This window comes from Hypanus sabinus, chromosome 5, assembly GCF_030144855.1.
Source record: "Hypanus sabinus isolate sHypSab1 chromosome 5, sHypSab1.hap1, whole genome shotgun sequence".
Classification (NCBI taxonomy): Eukaryota; Metazoa; Chordata; class Chondrichthyes; order Myliobatiformes; family Dasyatidae; genus Hypanus; species Hypanus sabinus.
This window is the reverse complement of record NC_082710.1, coordinates 8066130-8086327: the sequence shown is the minus strand read 5'-3', so window position 1 is coordinate 8086327 and position 20198 is coordinate 8066130. Positions and strand designations below refer to the sequence as shown.

Here is a 20198-nt window from a genome sequence, read left to right as displayed (position 1 = left end):
AAACAGCAATGAATGTTGCTTCTACATCTAAGTGTGATGGTATTCCCGAGTCTCCACCCAGGCCTTACACGGCTGGCAGTAGTGAAAACTGACAGGAAGCTACTGGTACGATGAAAGAAGCCCTCAACGCCGTCAAAAGTGGAAGTCTTTTACTGTTGCCCTAAGTGCCAGCAACATCACGGGCAGTAAATATGTAAGATCTTATGAAGAAGAAATACTGACAGAATTAAATAAGAATGAGTGGAGGAGGCTCAAATGGTAACATTGAACGGTCTTTTTCAACACTTCTTTATAAACACACAGATCTTACAGTTTTGAATGGTGTACTTTGATTCATTGTATAATTTCAATTGAAACACATCATTTTTTTTCTTAAAAATCATGAGTGCATGTGTGTTGTACAAATTCAAATTGTAGATATCTGAGGTTTCTGGGATTTGAAGATCAGTAATTTTAGTATTTCTGTTTAATTTTTCCGTCCCCTCTTTCGCTGTACCCCACTCTGGCTTACTACCTCTTCTCACCAGCCTCTGGTACCCTTCTTCCCTTTCTCTTAAGTTCCACTCTCCTCTTCTCTCCTATCAGATTCCTTCTTCTGCAGCTCTTTACCTTTTCCATCCACCTGGTTTCACCTATCACCTTCCAGCTAGCCTCCTTCCCTTCCCCCTCCTTTTTATTCTGACACCTTCCATCTTCCTTTCCAGTCCTGATGAAGTGTCTCAGCCTGAAACATCAGCTGATAATTCAGTTCCACAGATACTGACTGACTCGCTGAGTTCCTCCAGGAGTTTGTGTGCGTTATTCTAGTTTACTGTTGCTAATACACCCAGATTCAGATTCACTTATTTATCACATGTACATCCAAACATTCAGTGAAATGTGTTGTTTGCGTTAACAACCAACACAACCAGAGGATATTCTGGGGGCAGCCTGCAAGTGTGACATTCTGACACCAACATAGCATGCCCACAATGTTCAATAATAACAATGCAATCTGATGTTTTCGTCATGAGCACATCAAAAGCATACAGTGAAATATACCACTTGTGTTAACAACCAACACAACCTAAGGATGTCCTGCAGCCCAGCCCATGTAAACATTCACTATTGTCTACATTTCTCGAGTGCCTATAATTAACAGTGGTAAGTTTTCCTAAATAACCTTAGCTGTGGGTCACTTCAAATTCTAAACAATAGATTAAATGCACCACAGATACATGACCAAGCTTCTCTAACAGCAGATTCCAAACCCAAGCCTCTGATACTAAGAAGATCAATGGCAGACAGTGCAGGGAACGTCATGCCCTTCATCTTCCCTTCCCATGATGCACCCCTCCCACTTACACAGGGAAATGGGTAAGAGAGTAGGCCACAACCTCTTAATCCTACCCACCATTACCGGCCATGGTTACATTGCCCCAGGCCTCCACTCTACACCTGCAACAGCTCCACTTAGACCTCAGTTCAAACATTTATCCACTTCTTTCAGTTTTTCTAATCTAGTCTCCACAAAACTCCAATGGACAATTTCAGAGATACATCTCCCCAGCAGGACAAAATTGCCAAACACATCAGTTTAAAATAACCACCTCCCTATCTTGTAACTATAGTCCCTTCTTCAAGAGTTTCCCACTAGAATCACCTGCCTTGTCAAGTCTCCTTTGTACCTTACCAACAAGCTGTCCTGGTCCAACCATGTAGGTGTCATGTTCAAAAAACCTCACTGAGGCCTCTGCTTCCTCCTAAAGAAATTTGCATGTCCCCATTGAGCCTCTCCAACTTTTATGACAGACTATAGACACATCCTATCTGGTGTATAACAGCTTGGCTCGGCACGTAACAGCAAGAGAGTGCAGAGAGTTGTGGACACAGCTCACACATCACAGGAACCAGCCTCCCCATCCATGGACTCTATCTATACATCTCACTGCTTCATTAAAGGAGCCAGCATAATCAAGGATCACATAAACACCAAGACATTCTCCCTTCTCCTAATTGGGTAGAAGACAAAAAAGCCTGAAAGCACATACCACCAGGATCAAGGATAGCTTCTACTCCTCTGCTCTAAGACCATATAATTGAGTAGATCCTTGGGACGAAAAGGTGAACATTTGACCTCATAATCTATCTCATTATGATCTTGCACAGTTTCATTTACCTGTACTGCAGGTTCTCTGTAACTGTAACCCGTTACTCTACATTCTGTTTTGCTTTACCTCAATACACTGTGTAATGATCTGATTTGTATGAACAGTATGAAAGACAAGTTTTTCACGTGACAAAAATAAACCAATTCCAGTATCTTTCAATAAGATTATTCTCGTTCTTGTTAATACTAAAAAAAAACAGATCCATCTGCCTCAACCGTTCATTATAGGATAATCCTGTCAGCCACGGAATTAGCCTGGTGAATCTCTGCCGAACTTCATCCAATGCCCAAGTATCATTTCTTAAATAAGGGGACCAAAACTGTTGAGTACTCCAGGTGCAGCCTCCCCAACACTGTAGATCTGTAACAATACTGCTCTATTTTTAAACTCCATCTCCTTTGCAATAAAAGCCAATATACCATTTTTCTTCTTAACTGCTTGCTAGCATTTTGTGATTCATACATAAGAATCCTTTACCATTTACAAACACTCTCCATTTAGATAATAGCCAGCCTTTTGAATCCTCTTACCAAAGTGCATGATTTTCCTACATTTTACCCCATCTGCCAAGTTTTTGCTGACTCGCTCGACCTATGCACATCTCATTGCAGATTCCAAACACTCTCATTTGCACAATGCTCTCTAAACTACTGCCTTGGGTACTTTGCACACTGACCAAGTGGGTTGCAAATAATTGAAGACCACAAGCACCTCCCTGGCACATTCCATTAGTTACATCTTCAAGCCTGAAAAGTGCCAATCTGATCAAAATCTCTCTCTTCTACCTGATAACCATGCTAAACTTCCTCTGGTGGTATTGCAATTTTGTCTGTCAAATGCCTTCCAGAAAACCAAACACACTAATATCTGGTAAAACAAACAAAATAATGTCCAGGAAAGCAAACACACTAACGTCCGGAAAACCGAGCGCAGTAACGTCCAGAAAACCAAACACACTAAATTCCCTTCTACTGACTCCACTTATTACATCTCCAGGAGATTTACAATGGGGTGCATGGGGTGTCCAGGGAGGAGCAGCACCTCTAGTGAAGGGGCTTGTCGTGCCCATTTTGGGGCAGATCACTTACCTCTGGTCCCCAATGAACATTCAGCTATCATTTGTGGCTCCAAGTAGCTGTTTGCATGCAACAGGGGCCGCACCCTGGTACACCGCTTCAAAAGAAAGTGAGGGGGGCGGGCAGGCCGCATTTCTCTCCTAGAATGCAGAGTCAGGTCTGACGAACTGGATGAGATCTACAATGAGATGAAATGGCCAAAAGGTGGTTGTGCAATGCTCTGTGGAGAGCAAGGGGCATGACGAGGCACAGAAGTAGTAATGGTCATCCACCGCAACCAAGGGAGACCCCAATTGTGACTCTTGTTTGCACCACTGGACTCGAACTTCCATGATCAAGAGAGTGGAACTGCCCCAGTACAATGGTTTTTCCACTTTAAAAAACTCTCTTTCAGGTTTCCTGTCATCATTGGACAACCACTAAATTTACATCTATTAAGCTTATCAAAAATAGATCTCAAAAATTTGCCAAACATGATCTAGCATTCATAAAAATTCAGCAGCATGGTTTGGCTGCGTAAATGTACCATTTCCTTTGATTCTACACTCCAACACTTTGCCAACTGAAGATATCAAATTTACTGGCCTATAGTTTTCTACATTTTCTCTCCCTCCCTAATGAATTTCATTCAATTGGTACCCAGCCTGAACTCAATGAGTTTTGAAAAACTTCAGCGAATGACTCTGCCACTTCTGAAGCAGTTCCCTTGAAACTGGAGAACTGTACTTTCTATGGGTTCTGGTGACTTGTCCACCTTAACTCTCCATGAGGTTTTCCAATACCTTGTAAAAATGTCTGTCATAAGAGGCAAGTTTCAAATTGCATGAAACAACTTGCCAATGGGTTACCCTTTAGATAATAGTCAGCCTTTTGGATTCTCTTACTGAAGTGCATGACTTCACACTTCACTAAATGTGGCTGCTCTCAGACTGACTGACACTGAAAATGATATGATCTGAAGAGTCTTCCACAGAGTCATAGAAGGTTAGAGTACAAGAACATCTAGTTCTTGTTGAACCATTTAAACTGCCTACTCTCACTAACCTGCACCGGGACCACAGCCCTCCATACCCCTACCATCCCTGTGCCTGTCCAAACTTCTCTTAAACACTGAAATCGAGTTTGCCTGTACCACTTGCACTGGCAGCTCGTTACACACTCTCACAACACTCTGAGTGAAGAAATTTCCCCTCATGTTCTCCTTAAACTTTTCACCTCTCACCTTTAACCCATGGCCTCTTGTCCCACTGGATAGAGTGAGAAAAAGTTTTGTTTTGATCTAATCTTCACGTATTTGCTTCGATAATTAATTTCCCAATCGCACTCTCTTCGGATTCATACTCACCTTAGCTACCATATATATCTGCACTTTGAAGTAGTTTTGATATTACTTGCCTGTTTTCTCTCATAATTAAGTTTCTCCCTTACATTGGGTTTATATGAACATTTGCCCTTCCAACCTTTGCTACTTTGCACAATCAACCCTCTGACTCAATGTTTTTCTTGATCTCCTTAGCTATCTCTGCAAGATCCCTTTTTCACATTTATTCCATCCAGAAAGCCTGTCCAACACTGTGAAACACCTGCTCAACAGCTGATTTGGAAATGCACTGCCAATCTTTCATTGTTATAGGGTCTAAATCCATGAGCACCCAGCCCAACACCAGTATGGGAGGATGTTTTCCAGAAAGACAGCAACAGTTTTCAATGGAAACTGGCCATCACCTTCTCAAGGGCAAACAGGGTTAAGCAATAATACTCATTTTGCCAGTAAAGCCCAGGCCCTGAAAATAAATATTAACACAAACCTTATGTGTACACCAGATCCAGACAGGGCAGCATGGTAGTATAATCACTTTACAACGCTAGCAATCACTGAATGGGATTCAATACTCATCACTGTCTGTGAGGAGTGACCACATGGGTTTCTTCTAGGTGCTCTGGTTTCTTCCCACATCCCTAAGACGTACGGGTTCAGGTTGGGGTTAGTAAGTTGTGGGCATGCTATGTTGGCACCGGAAACATGGCAACACTTGCAGGCTCTCCCCAGCATAATTCTCAGACTGTGTTGGTCGTTAAAACAATCAACACATTTCACTGTATATTTCAAAGTCTTTGAAATGTAATTCAAAGAACATGTAATTCCTCTCTATATCTGCTCACAAATAAATTAGCTGGATTTATTTTATTTAGAGATACAGTGTGGAAGAGGTCCTTCTGGGCCTTCGAGCCATGCTACCCAGCAACCCCCCATTTAACCCTAACCTAATCACGGGACAATTTACAATGACCAATTAACCTACTAACTGGTACATCTTTGGAGTTTTAGAGGAAACCAAATCATTCCACTGGAAGGTTGTACAAACCCCTTACAGGTGATGCTGGAATTGAACTCCTATCTCCAAAGCCCTGAGCTGTGAAAGCGCTGTGCTAGCCACTATGTTACCATGGCACCCAATTTTACGACAATCTAACAATTTTGATTTCCAATTGCCTGCTGCCATATCAAATTAAGAACTTGCTCAGCTTCCAGAACTTCTGAGTTATTCGTTCACAACCATAATCACAGTGCTGTCATTTTGACTTTTCACTGTGTTATTAATGCAAGGCAGAACAACAACACATTAAAATCCAGCATCAATCTACACATGATAAAATTCCAATCTTTCCCAGGCTGAACTTTTCCACAGGGAGAGAATGAGGCCAGCCGCCAAATTCCATTCCCATATTTCCTACCAGCCAGTTGAATTGGTGAACTGGCAAAGACTTGTGATTGGGTCACATGTCTGCCCTCTTGGCTATAAATGGAAAAGGCAGTAGAAGAAGGAAAACAATGAAATCAAAATTTCCGTTGTCATTACGAGCTTAACAGGACAAGGAAGGGATGATGACAGCATTGGCATTTCTGGCTCTGAGAAACTACAGTGAAGTTATGTGAACTAATATCCAAGAAGCAGCTCAAATTAGAAGCTGTACTCATCTAAATTTGGCATATTTAACAGAGCAAAAGTCGTGTAGGTATTCTCAGACCAACTGTCCCTTAAAATGGTACAATTGGCTATTATCAATGCAATTCAATACCGATATAAACAAAAACAAACTTGACCTGGAAAAGAGTTGATATTTTACTGATATTATTAATGTTTAATGGCCTTGGGTCAATTAAAAAGCAGCAAAATTAAATACTGGAATCAAACTCAATTTGTAAATGTTAGCACATTGTATCCACATTTAGCTAACAGGTCTAAGTTTAAGATTTTAACTTGTTAAAGTTGTGACAGGTGAGATTCCTTGACACAAAAGTTCAATAGATTCACTTTATATTAGAGAAGATATACAATGTACAACCTGAATTCTTACTCTCTGCTGACATCCTTGAAACAGGAGAAATACTCCCAAAGAATGAGACAGAATAAAAACATCAAAACCCCAAAGCTCCCTGCCTCCCTCCCACGCACAATCAGCAGCAAGCAGACTCCCCGCCTCCCCCTCCCCCAAATTACTCTAGCATAAAGCATCAGCATTCTCACCACCCAGCACGCAAAGCCGTCAAAGAGGGGCCATGGTTTACAGTCCATCAAAACCAAACAGTTCACTCCAATATTTTGACATCCCACAGGCTCTCTCGCTCTCTCACCAACAAGGGTGTGACAGATATCACTCCTTCCACAGCAACAAGGGAGACATCAGTCACTATTTCAATGTTACAGTCAGTCTGAAGCATTGCTTTTTTTATGTCAAGATTCCCGACGAGAATCAGCAAATTGATTACCAAATGCAAGAGTCCTCTGACAGCCACTCTCACTGTCTTCGATACAGCTTCAAAACAAGAATTTTTAGAAGTGTGGTTCTCTTCTGATAAATCCGTAAACGAACATATTGAAATAGATGCTGCCTACAAATCCCTAAGAGCCAAAGAAAAGTGAGTCAATAGAATTCAAAGGTCGACTGATATATAGCCAATCAGGACTGAGGCAAGCGAACAGTGACTATATGAATGCCAGCATTCCCAGAGAGAAGCGGCAATAACTGCGCACTGAGGATGTCACCTCGACTGGCGATGAAACATCTGCAAGTAAATTGCCAAGCTTGACAAACACCGCAACATCAAATGCCTCAACCTAAGCTACCAATATTCACCAACATCCTAAGCTTCAAGACTGCACATCACATCCTATAAATGGTATAACATCAATGTCTGTTCTTCTTAATGTTTAGGAATATTAAATTAGTTATGCCCAAAATGAGAACTCACTGGCAAATTCTATTAGTATGCAGTAAATCATTTGATTAGGGAATAAAAATTCATTGTAAAAAGTGAACCAAAGTACAGGTATATATTGCACAGCTAAACTTTTAACAATGAAAAATATCTCCTTAAAAAATTATATAAACAGGAATAATACGCACCTAGTTATTGGGTCTAAATAATGCAAAGTAATAAACTGCAATCAAAAGCTGAAGGAGTATTACATAGTGGGAATTTACAGAAACTTCTGAATTTGCACAACTACCATTTAATTTTAAACATAACTAGCATTTTCTCAAAGTATACCTTAGCATTTAAACCTACACTGTTCAAAAACACCTCCAAGAAGACCACAACCTTGTTATGGTTTAGAGGCTTGCATGCCTCAAAGACTCAGAAAGATATGCTGGCTGGAGTCAGGGCTTTATAATTTAGCTCTTGGTAGGGTCAAAGGGGGGTGGGTAGAGGATGGACTAAAAGTGGTCCACCAGTCCTCCAGATTCAGGGGTTCAACTCAGGGCTAACAACCTTGACTGGTCAAACAAAATTGTTAAAGAAACAGCAGTGACGAATCCTTCTACATTAGACTGTGATGGTATTCCTGAGTTTCCACTGGGACTTGCATGACTGATGGTGGTGGAAACCCAGAGGAAGCTACTGACACGATGAAGGAAAACCTGAACATTGTCAGAGATGGAGGACCTTCATCGCTGCCCTAAACACCAGCAGCGTAATGAGCAATAGGTAAGTTTTCAAAAGCAGATACTTGTCAAGATAGTCTAAAGACGTATCAATTAGTAGGTTAATTGGTCATTATAAATTGTCGTGTGATTAGGGTAGGATTAAATTTGGGTTGCTGGGTGGTGAGGCTCAAAGGGCTGAAAAGACCTGTTCTGTGCTGTATCCCAATAAATAAATACAAAAACAAATGTATAAAAGTGGTAATATTCTATTTTCCCTTGATATTCTGCTTTTTTGGGTGGCAAAGTGGAGCTGTGTGAGGTGTAAGGTGCTCCTTCCCTCTGCTGGTCTGCAGGACACCCTTGGGCAAGGTTTAACACCTGCTTGGCCCCCTGATCAGGGCCAAGTGAAGCTATGGGAGTGGGTGGTAGATGGTCATATGAGCAGCTGGTGCATTTCACAAGTGCTGCTTATGTGACTACTGGCACCAGGCAGACAATCTCTGAAGACTATTGGTAATGGCTGGGGTCAACCATCTTGTAAAGACACTTCCCAGAAGAAGGCAGTGGCAAATCCCTTCTGTAGAACAATTTGCTAAGAACATCATGGTCATGGAAAGACCATGGTGGCCCACGTTGTACAATATGGCACATAATGATGATGATGATCATCATGATTTTGCTTTTAGGAAAACAAGTTATACTGTAGGTCTTCACCTACCAACCACTCTAGTGCATTTTTAATCAGGTGATACTGGATATTGATAAAAACCAAAATTCTCACTTAATTCACTCTGACTAATCCAAGAGCAGGAACAGCATCAATTTCAGTTTTCCAACAGCTGACCTAGTTTAAATCAGCTAATGCAGTACAGAACATAGATCAAATCTCGGACCACCAAATCTAAGTAGGTTAGCTACTCTCTGCATAAACTGCTGAGCCATCAATAGCTGGGATTATTACTTTAGTTAAGTATGAAGTGTTGGCGTTTTCTTATTCCTGTTTGTAACTGTTTGTGTAATTTGCGTAACAGATTTTCATTCTCTCAGGATATTGCACAAGTCTTTAGAAAAATCAAGAATCATTGGTTTGTAAGTGTGACAACGTCTCATTACATTTATTTAGAGATTCAGCTCGGAATAGGTCTTTCTGACCCTTGGAACCGCACTTCCTGCAACCCTCCAATTAGCCTAAGCATGGGACCATTTACAATGACAAATAAACCTACTAACCGTTTCGTCGTTGGACTACGGGAGGAAACTGCAGCACCTGGAAGAAACCCAAGTATTCCGTGGGGAGGACATCCAAACTCCTTACAGAGGACACCAGGATTAAACTCCAAACCCCGACGGCCAGAGCTGTAATAGTACCAGTCTACCGTTACGCTACCATGCTGTCTGCTACCCAGACCAAAGCAGCAACAAAAGGCAATAAGTTTGCTTCACAAATTTATGTGACGTAGTAGCATAGTAGTCACTGCTGATGCTTTCCAGCACCTGCGGTAAGATCGGTGTTCAATTCCAACTCGTGCTGTAAGGACTTTGTTTGTTCTCCCGTGCTGGTGTAGGTGCTCTGATTTCCTTCCACGTTCCAAAGATGTACGGGTTAGGGGCTAGTACGTTGTTGGCAATCTGTATCAGTGCAGGAAGCATGGCGACAATTGCAGACCGCCTCCAGCACAACACAATTCACCGTACATTTCAAAGTACATGAGCCAAGTAACACTAATGTTAACTGGGACACCACAGAGGTTCTGGTACAGGCAAACACAAAGCAGGCATGAAAATTTATTAGAGGCACAGTTCTCTTCTGCTAACTCTGTAAAAAAATGTATCACAATGGACACCATCTAAGATTCCCTAAGAACCAATGAAATGTGAGCCAATAGAATTCAAAGGTCAACTGAAGGGGTAACCAATCAGTACCGGGGCAAGTAAACAGGGGGCTCATATAAATGTGAGCATGCCCGGAGAGGAACAGCAACAACTGTGCACTGAGGATGTCACTTCAACTGGTGATGAAACGTCTGCAAACTGATTGCCAAGTTCAATGAACACTGCAACATCAGATAACACTAATCTTTAGTATTCACAACCTTTTCCAAAAATAAACAGAAAACATGCACTAAAATCCTTCCTTTCACTTAGTGGGACATTCCAAACCACATTCACAATCAAACATGGCAGCCAAGTTCCATCTTGATGGGAATCAAAAATAGTACAAAAAGGTGTTGATAGGGAAATGGTAGAACACTTGGAAAATAACCAGCTGCTCTTCATAGAAGTGCCACAGGATCTTTACTTCCGGAAAAAAATCCAGAATTTTAACAGCTCTTCTGACAGATGCCATCTTGAGTAGAAAGCACTCCCTTACAATGCTGCATTGAGGTGTCATCCTAGTTTTTAATGTTCAAATCCTGCATGGCATTTTGTTACATAACCTTCCACACACAAACAAATGTCATAAACACAAGAGATTCTGCAGTTGCTGGAAATCAAGTATAAGACACAGAAAATGCTGGAGGAACTCAGCAGGCCAGGTGTTATCTATGGAGAGGGATAAACGGGTGAAATTGTGGGCCAAGACTGATGATGGGTCTCGGCTTGAAGCGTCAACTATTTATTCTTCTCCGTAGAAGCTGCCTGGTCTGCTGAGTTTCCTCAGCAATTTGTGAAGGTCATTACGTAGATTGTGAGGTCAAGAGTTGAATGAAACTTTCAACAGTCTTGAAACAGAAGATATAAGCAATCCTTGACACCAAAGATGCTGACAGACCTGAGATCTTTCAGCATTTTGTGTGTATCACAAATTAATGTGTTATCTCTAAACTGATGCTTAAGAATCTGAGTATGTACACTTTATTTTAGTACTTTAAATCTATAGGAAAATCCTCAACAAAATAAATTAATTATGCCAATCATTTTTCTACTCTGGGCTTTCAGACAAACTTCCACCTGTGCATTATGTTCAAAATCATCTGAATTAATAGGCTCGATGATATATACCTGCCAACTATCATCTGATTATGACATGCTGAACAAGGCCCATGGGAAAGCAAGGAAAGCTTATGAAACACATACCAGTAATTCACCTTAACTGGCAATAGACAGAATTCACAGAAATTTCTGTCCTTGTCACAAACACCTCCTACTCACTCACTCGTGGAACAATGTTTTGAATTTCAAGATTCAATAAATTTTTAATAATTTTATACTGATGATTGATAATAAATAACAAAACTGATTGCAAAGATCAGATTTCTAGATTCCCCCCAATGTCCTGTATTATTCAGCAATAGAATAAAAAAAATTACTGAAAATAAATTCACAAAGTTTGTAATCAAATTTAAATATATTTGTTCTAAAGGAATGTTGCACATACGTGAAAAAAAAGTTAATCATAATATTTTACTGACATTTACATGCCGATACAAAATCAATAAAAATGTGTCTTTGATGTCATATCGATCATGTGTTATGATTTCAACATTAAATTCCTCAATTCAGAGCATTACTAGAAAGGTCAAATTGTTAAAGAAAAAAGTGTTCCTAGTTGATTGTAGCTTTCATCAAGGCAAATGCAAGAATGAGGATTTCATATACGAAACTGTGCAAAAGTCTTGGGCACATATATGGTGCAAGGGTACCTAAGACTTTTGCACACTACTGTAGGAACTTTATGTATTGCACTGTACTACTGTTACAAAAACAAATTTCATGACATGTGAATAATGATAAAACTGATTCTGGTATGAGTCTCTATTGTGGACTGAGAGTGAGAAGGGGGGGCAGAGAGAGGGAAATTGTGGTTGGGAAAGGGGGAATGCCGAGAACAGGGAGCAGGAAGCACAGGAGACACATTCTGTAATAATCAATAAACCCATTGTTTGTAATCAAATGACCTTGCTTGGTGTCTTAGGGCTGGCTGTGTTGGCATCCACACCAGCCCTGCTCCCAGTATTTCTTCTCTGCCACCTGTCCCACACCGTCCCACAGTGCTTCTCTCTCACCATTCCCAACATTCTTTGATCTTACCAGATTTACAAACTCGCTCTCTACTCCATGTCGACAAATACAATACTGTGCAAAAGTCTTAGGCACCCTATTTGCACCTAAGACTGTTGCATAGTATTTTAAAGTTAAAATTACTTTAAATATCCAACTCCATCAGGTAATAATTTTCTGAATGCCAACATTTAATTTCAAATGGTAAAATGAACTATAAAAGTTCCACACATACATCCTTAAATTATAATAAACTATAATCTTAGAAACCTTTATATAGCTTGCTTGTAACAAGCATGTGTATACATTTTAAAATGTATTGTATAAATGGAACCATGTAAAATTCCATACCTATGGAACTGTTTGGCAATTTTTATACTACACAGATTTATAACTAGAGGTGTTTATAAGGATGTTTTTAAAACTTCAACTTAAATGCATGGTATACTCACAGAATATCCAGTTTCTATAAATCTTTGAAATATCTTTGCCTTATTTCAAAGTTCAAAGTAAACTTACTATCAAATTACATATCTGTCACCATAAACAGCCCTGAATTTCATTTTCTTGTGGACATATTCAATAAATCCATAATAGAATAATAACCATAATAGAATCAATAATAGACCACACTAACTTTTGGAGTAACACATTATTGTTCTCGCAGTAAGTTTGAGTCATTGCAATATTAAAAATTGTCCCCAAGCACAAAATATAGAGTAGCTGCTGAAGCAGCTACTGAATGTTTTTATTGTTTAAAAAAAATCTTTAAAGAAAAACCTCGCTCAACTCAAAATGAAACATTTTATCATTCTGTTTGAAGTATTCCTTGAATGATAATGTTTTATCTTAAATCTTTATTTGAATTATATTTGACATTTTTGACAAAAAAACTCAAAACTTGATTTCAAACCAAATAATCTATTTTAGCTATGCTTAGCATGTCTCAAAATTGCAAGAAATTTAAATATTTAAATACACTTTCAAGATTTGATACAATGTAATGTTGTAATATTTGTATCCAGCACTGGCATCATATATCCATTTCAATTTTCATGAATTAGACTAATTAGGACTAATATGACTGGCAAACATGATGTAATGATTAGCTTGACAATTAATCACCAAATTCAGAGAGGTAAAGTAAACTAAAGGGGGCACTGCAGATTTCTGATTTTAGCAGTTTTAGATTACATCTTAAGTAGGGCAACTGGCAGGGATATTGTCTCCTCATATGATAATCAATTGAAATGGGAGCGTGCCTTGCCATGCCCCAGCAATCAGCTCTGGTCTCCAGCCTATCAGGATGACACGTGAACCGCCTAATCCTTCCTTTGTGTGATACACAAGACTCCGTTGTCAGTACTGGTTTTTCATCAATTGTCCGTGAAAGCCTCTCTGATTTCTTGAAGATGACAGGCCACACTGAGAGCTTGCCCTCCACTGTCCAAATGCCTATGTGACTTGAAGATTAATGTACTATCTCTAATCAGATATCCACATGCTACAAGTTTGCCTTAGGGCAGAGCAGATTAGGACTTAATCCTACAGAAGCAATGAGCAATTATTCAGATTAATATCTCATTTGATTCAACTGAAATCAGTAATCCAACTACAGTTTCTGCAATATTAAACCTAATGGTTCTTGCTCACTGCAGAATAAATGAATAATCATTAAACACTCCTATTGAATTATTTAAATGACATATTATAAAATGATAATATAATTATTTAGACATACTTTTCTGAGTTTATCCAACAAATATCAAACAGCTTTAAATGATAATATGTCCAACTTTGAAATCATAAACACAAGAGACTCTGCAGATAGTCGAATTCTGGAGTAACATGCACACAAAATAATGGAGGAACTCAGGAGGTTGGGAGAGGAGCTGTTTCAGGCCGAGACTTTTGATCAAGCATGTTACTACAATTCTGAAATGGCGTCTCACAATACCTATAATACTACATTATTGTCACTAGGTATCATTTTTTCTCCATAATCACTTTCAAATGATTAAGTATCAACATTGTACAAGAGTATTAGCAAAGATCAATGTAACTTTTATTATCAAAAGTCACCATATCCAACTCTGAGATTCATTTTCTTGTAGGCATAGTCAATAAATCTATAGAATAATAACCACAATAAAATTAATGAAAGGCCACCCAACCAGGATATTCAACCAGTGTGCAGAAGTCCACAAACCATACAAATACAAAAATAAAGAATTAATAATAATAAATCCACAATAAGTATCTAGAACATGAGATGAAAAGTCCTTGACAGTGAGTCCATCTGTTGTGGGAACATTTCAATGGTGGAGCAAGTGAAGTTCAGTGTAGTTAACTCCTTTGGTTCAAGAGCCTGATGGTTGAGGGTGATAACGGCTCTTGAACCTGGTGGTGCAAATCCTGAGGCTCTTCCTAATGGCAGTAGTGAGAAGACAGCATGTCCTGGGGGGGGGGGGGGGGGGGCGGAACGGGTCGCTGCTTTGCTGCTTTCCTGTGACAGCGTTTCATGTAAATATGCTCATTGGTGGGGAGGGCTTTACCGTTGATGGACTGGGCAGTCTCCGTTACTTTCAGTGGCAGCACACATTAAACATCAGAATGCAAACCGACGTGACTTTCAAATATTGGTACCAGGTTGCATTGTACAATATACCATGCAAAGATGGTTGTTTTCTCTATTGGATTGCTGTGGTACGAGGTTATGCTACAATAATTATTACTTAGACCAGAATCTATAATAACAATTTCAGACAGGGAAACCTACAGTTATCAATATTTTTAAGTCACCTCAATTTGCATACTGATTGTTGATGGTTGAATTACTCACTATATTGATAGACAAATTCCAACAGCAGACAACATTTGGAGACATGCTACTTGTTCTTCGCTTGGACCAAAAGAACTTCTCCGTGTTACTTTTCAAAACCAAGCAGTCTCTTCTGTGACCTTGCAAATCCTATTATTACTGTCAACCCATCTGTATTTTTTATTATTGTGTAGATGCAGGAAACAGTAGGAAAGATATATGAGGAATTCAAAAAAACGCCTAATTGCTACAACCTATATAGCTGCAATCACAGAAGTGTTTTCGCGTTAAAAATATATTTTGCTAAAACATCTGAAAGTAAACAGCTAAAAAAGTGTTAATTCAAAATAAGCACAGTACTGCCAAAAATGTTTTAAAAGAGTTATATGAATGTTAAGGCGGATATTATTGAAGGTATCTTTGCCAAGCCATTAGAAACAGTGTTTATTATACTCTACAAATGCCTTCCCCATACTGTAATATGCCCGACAGCATGCCAACAATAAGGAACTGTGCTGGTCATTCTCCAGGTTGGCATGCCAACGCTGCTTTCTACCTGTGTACTCATACAGAGATTCCGCAAACAGAAATAACTTCAAAACCTAAATCCGCACCAAGGAATTTTCCTTCAAGTTTGAATTGATCAAATCCACACTAAAAGTATACTCCATGCAAACGCCGGCTTTGCACAAATCATCAATCCTCTAGCAATTCTTAAACACAAAAAAAAATTCTGAAGATACGGGAAATCCGGAGCAAAACACACACACAAAATGCTGGAGGAACGCAGCAGGTCGGGCAGCATCCATGGAAATGAATGAACAGTCGACGTTTCGGGCCGAGACCCTTCCCCGGAACTTCATGGCCCAAAACATCGACTATTTATTGATTTCCATGGATGCTGAATTCCTCCAGCATTTTATATGTTGCTCTAACCATTTATATTTAATATTTAACACTGCGATCGTCTTTAAGGACGATGTTTCATTCTGCGGTTGATGCGCACTAAGACAACCACCACGAACTATGAGTTTCATCCTCTCAAAAGAAAGAGTTAGGGGTCGAAAAAAAGTTGATGAATTTTATAACACTGGAGGCAATATCCTAACATGTTACCAATGTCGTAATATGTTACACTTCTCAAAGGACGAAATAGCATGTGTTACGCTGCAAAAAGCCAATTTCTTGTGCATTTTAAAAATAGGAACACGAAACACCCCCCCCCCCCCCCCGCAAGGTCAAGGCATCAGGATGTAAACAACAACACTACTTATCAGGCATCGCAAAGTAACAAGTTTCATCTTACAAACATCGCAACCTCAACAACGCCTCAACACAACCGAGAGAGAAAAATAACTGGAACACTGACAGCTTGTTGCAGTGGTGTGCAATACCTGCCGATAAAGTGGGGCGGCGTCGCTCACAAGTGGTAACCACAAAGTATTCCAGAATTTTTTTAAAATTCTATCTGATAGTTGGATTACATTCACTTTTCCACTGAAAAAAATCCAGTCTTCTCCGAGTGGAAGGCGCGCAACGTGACAGATACTTAACTGGAATCGAGTGCCTGTCAGGGACCGGAGTCACCTGCTGACCTCAATGAGATTGATATCTATTTGATCGAATACGATCGATAGATTCCATGAGTGAACACCTGGGTGATAAAAGCCGCCGGATATTTTGGATGTGTTTTTAAACCACTAGGTGAGGAAGAATGAACGCCACTGAATATTCTCCAACAATCCCAAACTAGTTCTGTGGATTATCGGTTTCGCTCTTGTAAAGGGGCGGGATTAAACATTCAGCATTTTCCTAAAACTGTCTATCTACTACCAGTTAGTACAGAAAACACTAACTCTCCTACAAAGCCAGATTAGCCAATATTGATTGTTCCTCCGGATAAACTACCAGTCTACACTACTCAACTTGACAGAGCACGCTGCAACTTTACAGTATACTGTACAGTATAATGTGTATTCATCGCTTCCGTGTCTTTATTGCCAGATCTGTCATATTTTGTTTTGATAACGTAACGTCGAGCATGGCCTTCAGTGACAGCAGTTCAGCAACTAAGATTACAACGCAAATACAACCCTGAACGTGATTCATGTAAAATATACACAGACAGACAAAAATTCCGGCAGTAATTGACTCCCTGCGCCATAAATGAGATGACAGTCACCTTGTTAACGGAGCATTTCTAGTTTTTTATTTTAAATGCTGATTAAATTATGGGTAATGTTGCCAAATTCAATACAAACACAAGAGATCCTGCAGATGCAGGAAATCCAGAGCAACACGCATAAAGTGCTGGAGGAACTCAGCAGGTCAGGCAGCATCTATGGAGAGGAATAAACAGTGGACCTTTCGGGCCGAGACCGTTCTTCTGGACTTAAATACAAGTCGAATTTTGTCCTAGTAAAATAAAATCGCGACCCTCGCATGAACCTGTTGTACAGTCTACTTTTGAGTTTGCTAGTCATTTTCCGAAGATATCTGAACGTTTCCAATTAAAGTGCGAGAAATCAAGCATGAAAAGAAACGGTATTCGTGTAAAATAGGAGGTTGGAATATGAAATATAGGAATGTATCGATGAACTAAACGGCATTGAGGAACAACTTAGATCTGAATGAAAGTTGAGAAAAGGATGAATGGAGAGGTGGGTGTGTGTGTGTGTTGGGGGGGGGGTGCTAACGTAGGAATCTAAACATTGAAAATGAAGTTTAAAGATGAAAATTGGGTTGCCCGTGATGACGAGTTGATGAGATGTAAGACACTGCTCAGCGGTATGACTTGGAAAGCAGCGATACACATTCCACCGTCAGAACATTTCTACCGCGCCAGGACTGACGGCCCATTTTACAACAACGCTACTCCCAAGAGCTACTTGGAAATTAAAACAAGCAGCCTTTTCCCGGACGGCGTCAACTTCCCTGGACTGCAGGAAGTGCAAATCACTACAGATAAAGACTGGTAAAGTTGAGGAGATCGCCCATAAACAACCTTCGCCATAGATCCAGCGTAATTCGAGTAACATGACCCTCTGCGTGGAGAAGTACAGGATAAAAGTCACACTCCGTGACTGCGCAGAAAGTACGCGCGGCCTCGAGAATTCACTTCCAAAGGGGGGAAACATCGCTGACACATCGCTATAGACTATTCAAACGGTAACTTTAGGAACTTAAAGGAAGACAGATATGATGCAAATTACTACCAGTGTAATTTCGCTACACAATGAAAGGTACCAGTGTAACCAAAGTCAAAAGTATTAAATGATTAAATGCACTGTTAGATTTCATCCACCATCATATACTGTATGAGGTATTTATTAAACGTCATCCAGACAATTAACAAAAATTCCCACCCTGAGACTGCATCGCGCCGGGCAATATTGCTCTGTACACCGAGTATAAAGGCGGCAAATTACAAATGGACAATTACTTTTTCACTTTCGCGTGAATAATTCCTTCATCATCCGGACGTATAATACACACCATCTCCGCTTTAGTCACAAAGTGATTTCTGTACTTTCACACATGTCAAAACAGAACCTGAGACAGAGAAAAGTAAACGCACAGAAAGAATGGGGGGGGGGGGGGGGAATAGAGAGAAAAAAAATCACTTACCGCACAAGCCTCGACGATGCTGCGTCCTCAATCTCAATTTTCCCCTTCTCGAAAACGAATTAAAGTTACTTAAACAGCTCCAACTTCTGTGACACCCTGGATTAAGGCGAGAGCACAGGAATCGACCATGTTACCAACACATCAGCCGGCGCAAAAGCTCGTCATCATCCAGCAACACAACAACACGTTTACGGGCCATGTGAACATTAAAGATTAAAGAAAAGCACGACCGAAACAATAACAGAGAGTATTAAACATTTAATTCCCTCCTCGGGTTAGCACGGCGCAAGTTTGAAGAGGAGGTTAGGGGCAAAAAAAATAAAAAGCCAGCCCATTTAAACCAAAGGCCGTAGTGCTTGCTCTATACCTTGAAACATTAAACAATTACTGATATAGTCATTAAAACTGTACTGCAGTGTCTTATTTGCAGCAAGTAAGTTTCTATATATTTTGTTACTGACCAGTGAGATGAAGACAGATCGACTGTGAGGACTGAGATTTGTATGCATTAATTTTTCCTCTTTTTTTTTCCAAAAAAAAAGAAAGATGCAGCACTTTAAAGAGCTGAGCTACAGAGAGCGGTGGATAGAGCCATTTCGCAGTGAGTTGGAGAGAGGAGAGGAGAGAGAGAAAGCCCTGCTCGGTTACTCAGTCTCCCTGTCTCTCTGTGTCTATCTGCTTCTATATTTAGCGGAGCAACAACGCCGGCACGAGGGGGCGGGGTCGGCGCCGCGCGCGCTCGCGAGGCCGGGCCCACGTCACACGCGCGCGCGCACACGCCCCCAGGCGCCGCGGGCCGGGGAAGGTGTCGCGCCCGCGCACGGATACAGACCAGATCTCTCTCTTCACTCACATGCGCGGCGGCGGTCGCCTCTCTACCGGGGACAGTTTCTCCTCCGCGCTACACCCCCCCCCCCCCACCCCGCTTAAGAAAGGAGTTCCAGAGAGCTGGCGGCTCTGTGCGTCGGGAACCGGACCGGGAAAGGAGGGGAATAGAGGTGGAGGGAGAGGGTGGAATATTAATTTATTTATTAATAGTAAACAATTATGTACGGTAAACCGACGCTTTGAGTGGAGAGTTGTTCAGAGCGCAGGATGTGTGTTGATTTCTGAAGGGATAGGAATGTATTTTAAAACGTTGCTACAAGTGCTTTTCAAGCACCTGCACCGTTGTAAACTTTAGCAAATGTTAGCATAATTTCAATACCCCCCCACCCCCCACACACACCTCCTCCCATCCTCTGGCTGAATCCAGTGCCCGGATTTCAGAACCTCCAGCCGCTCTGCTGACGTCACGGGCGCGGAGCTGTCAATCAGCCAGAGTTCTGCCCGGGGACGGGCGCCGCTGCTGCGATGCTTGTGGCGTAAGCGGCGAGTTCAGTCCGTACATCTTGGGTTATCAATCGCAACTAACTGTTAGTAATAATATCTGTGCAAGGACCTGAAAGTTGTGCAGCAAGGCCTTCCAGCCGATCAGAGGAGTTTGCATGCCAAAGGACGTTGGCATACGAAGCGAATAGCTATTATCAACAATTTTTATATATTAAATATTAGCAAAGATTATAATTCTCTTTTATAATCAATACGCAT

General features: G+C 40.6%; 1 protein-coding gene across 12 annotated transcripts in view; it reads right to left on the bottom strand.

Annotated features, from left to right (window-relative positions):
* Positions 1-19282, bottom strand: part of mef2cb (myocyte enhancer factor 2cb) — a 287805-nt gene extending 268523 nt beyond the window's left edge. For 10 of the 12 annotated variants that reach the window (XM_059969348.1, XM_059969342.1, XM_059969345.1 and 7 more), the window contains exons 1-2: positions 19070-19282; positions 18609-18704 (exon numbers count right to left, since the gene is read on the bottom strand). The gene's annotated coding sequence lies outside the window, so the exon portion shown is untranslated. Of the gene's footprint in view, positions 1-18608; positions 18985-19069 lie in introns of those variants that run through there. The other 2 variants (XM_059969339.1, XM_059969340.1) reach the window with 1 other exon arrangement.
* Between the last annotated feature and the right edge of the window lie 916 nt (positions 19283-20198).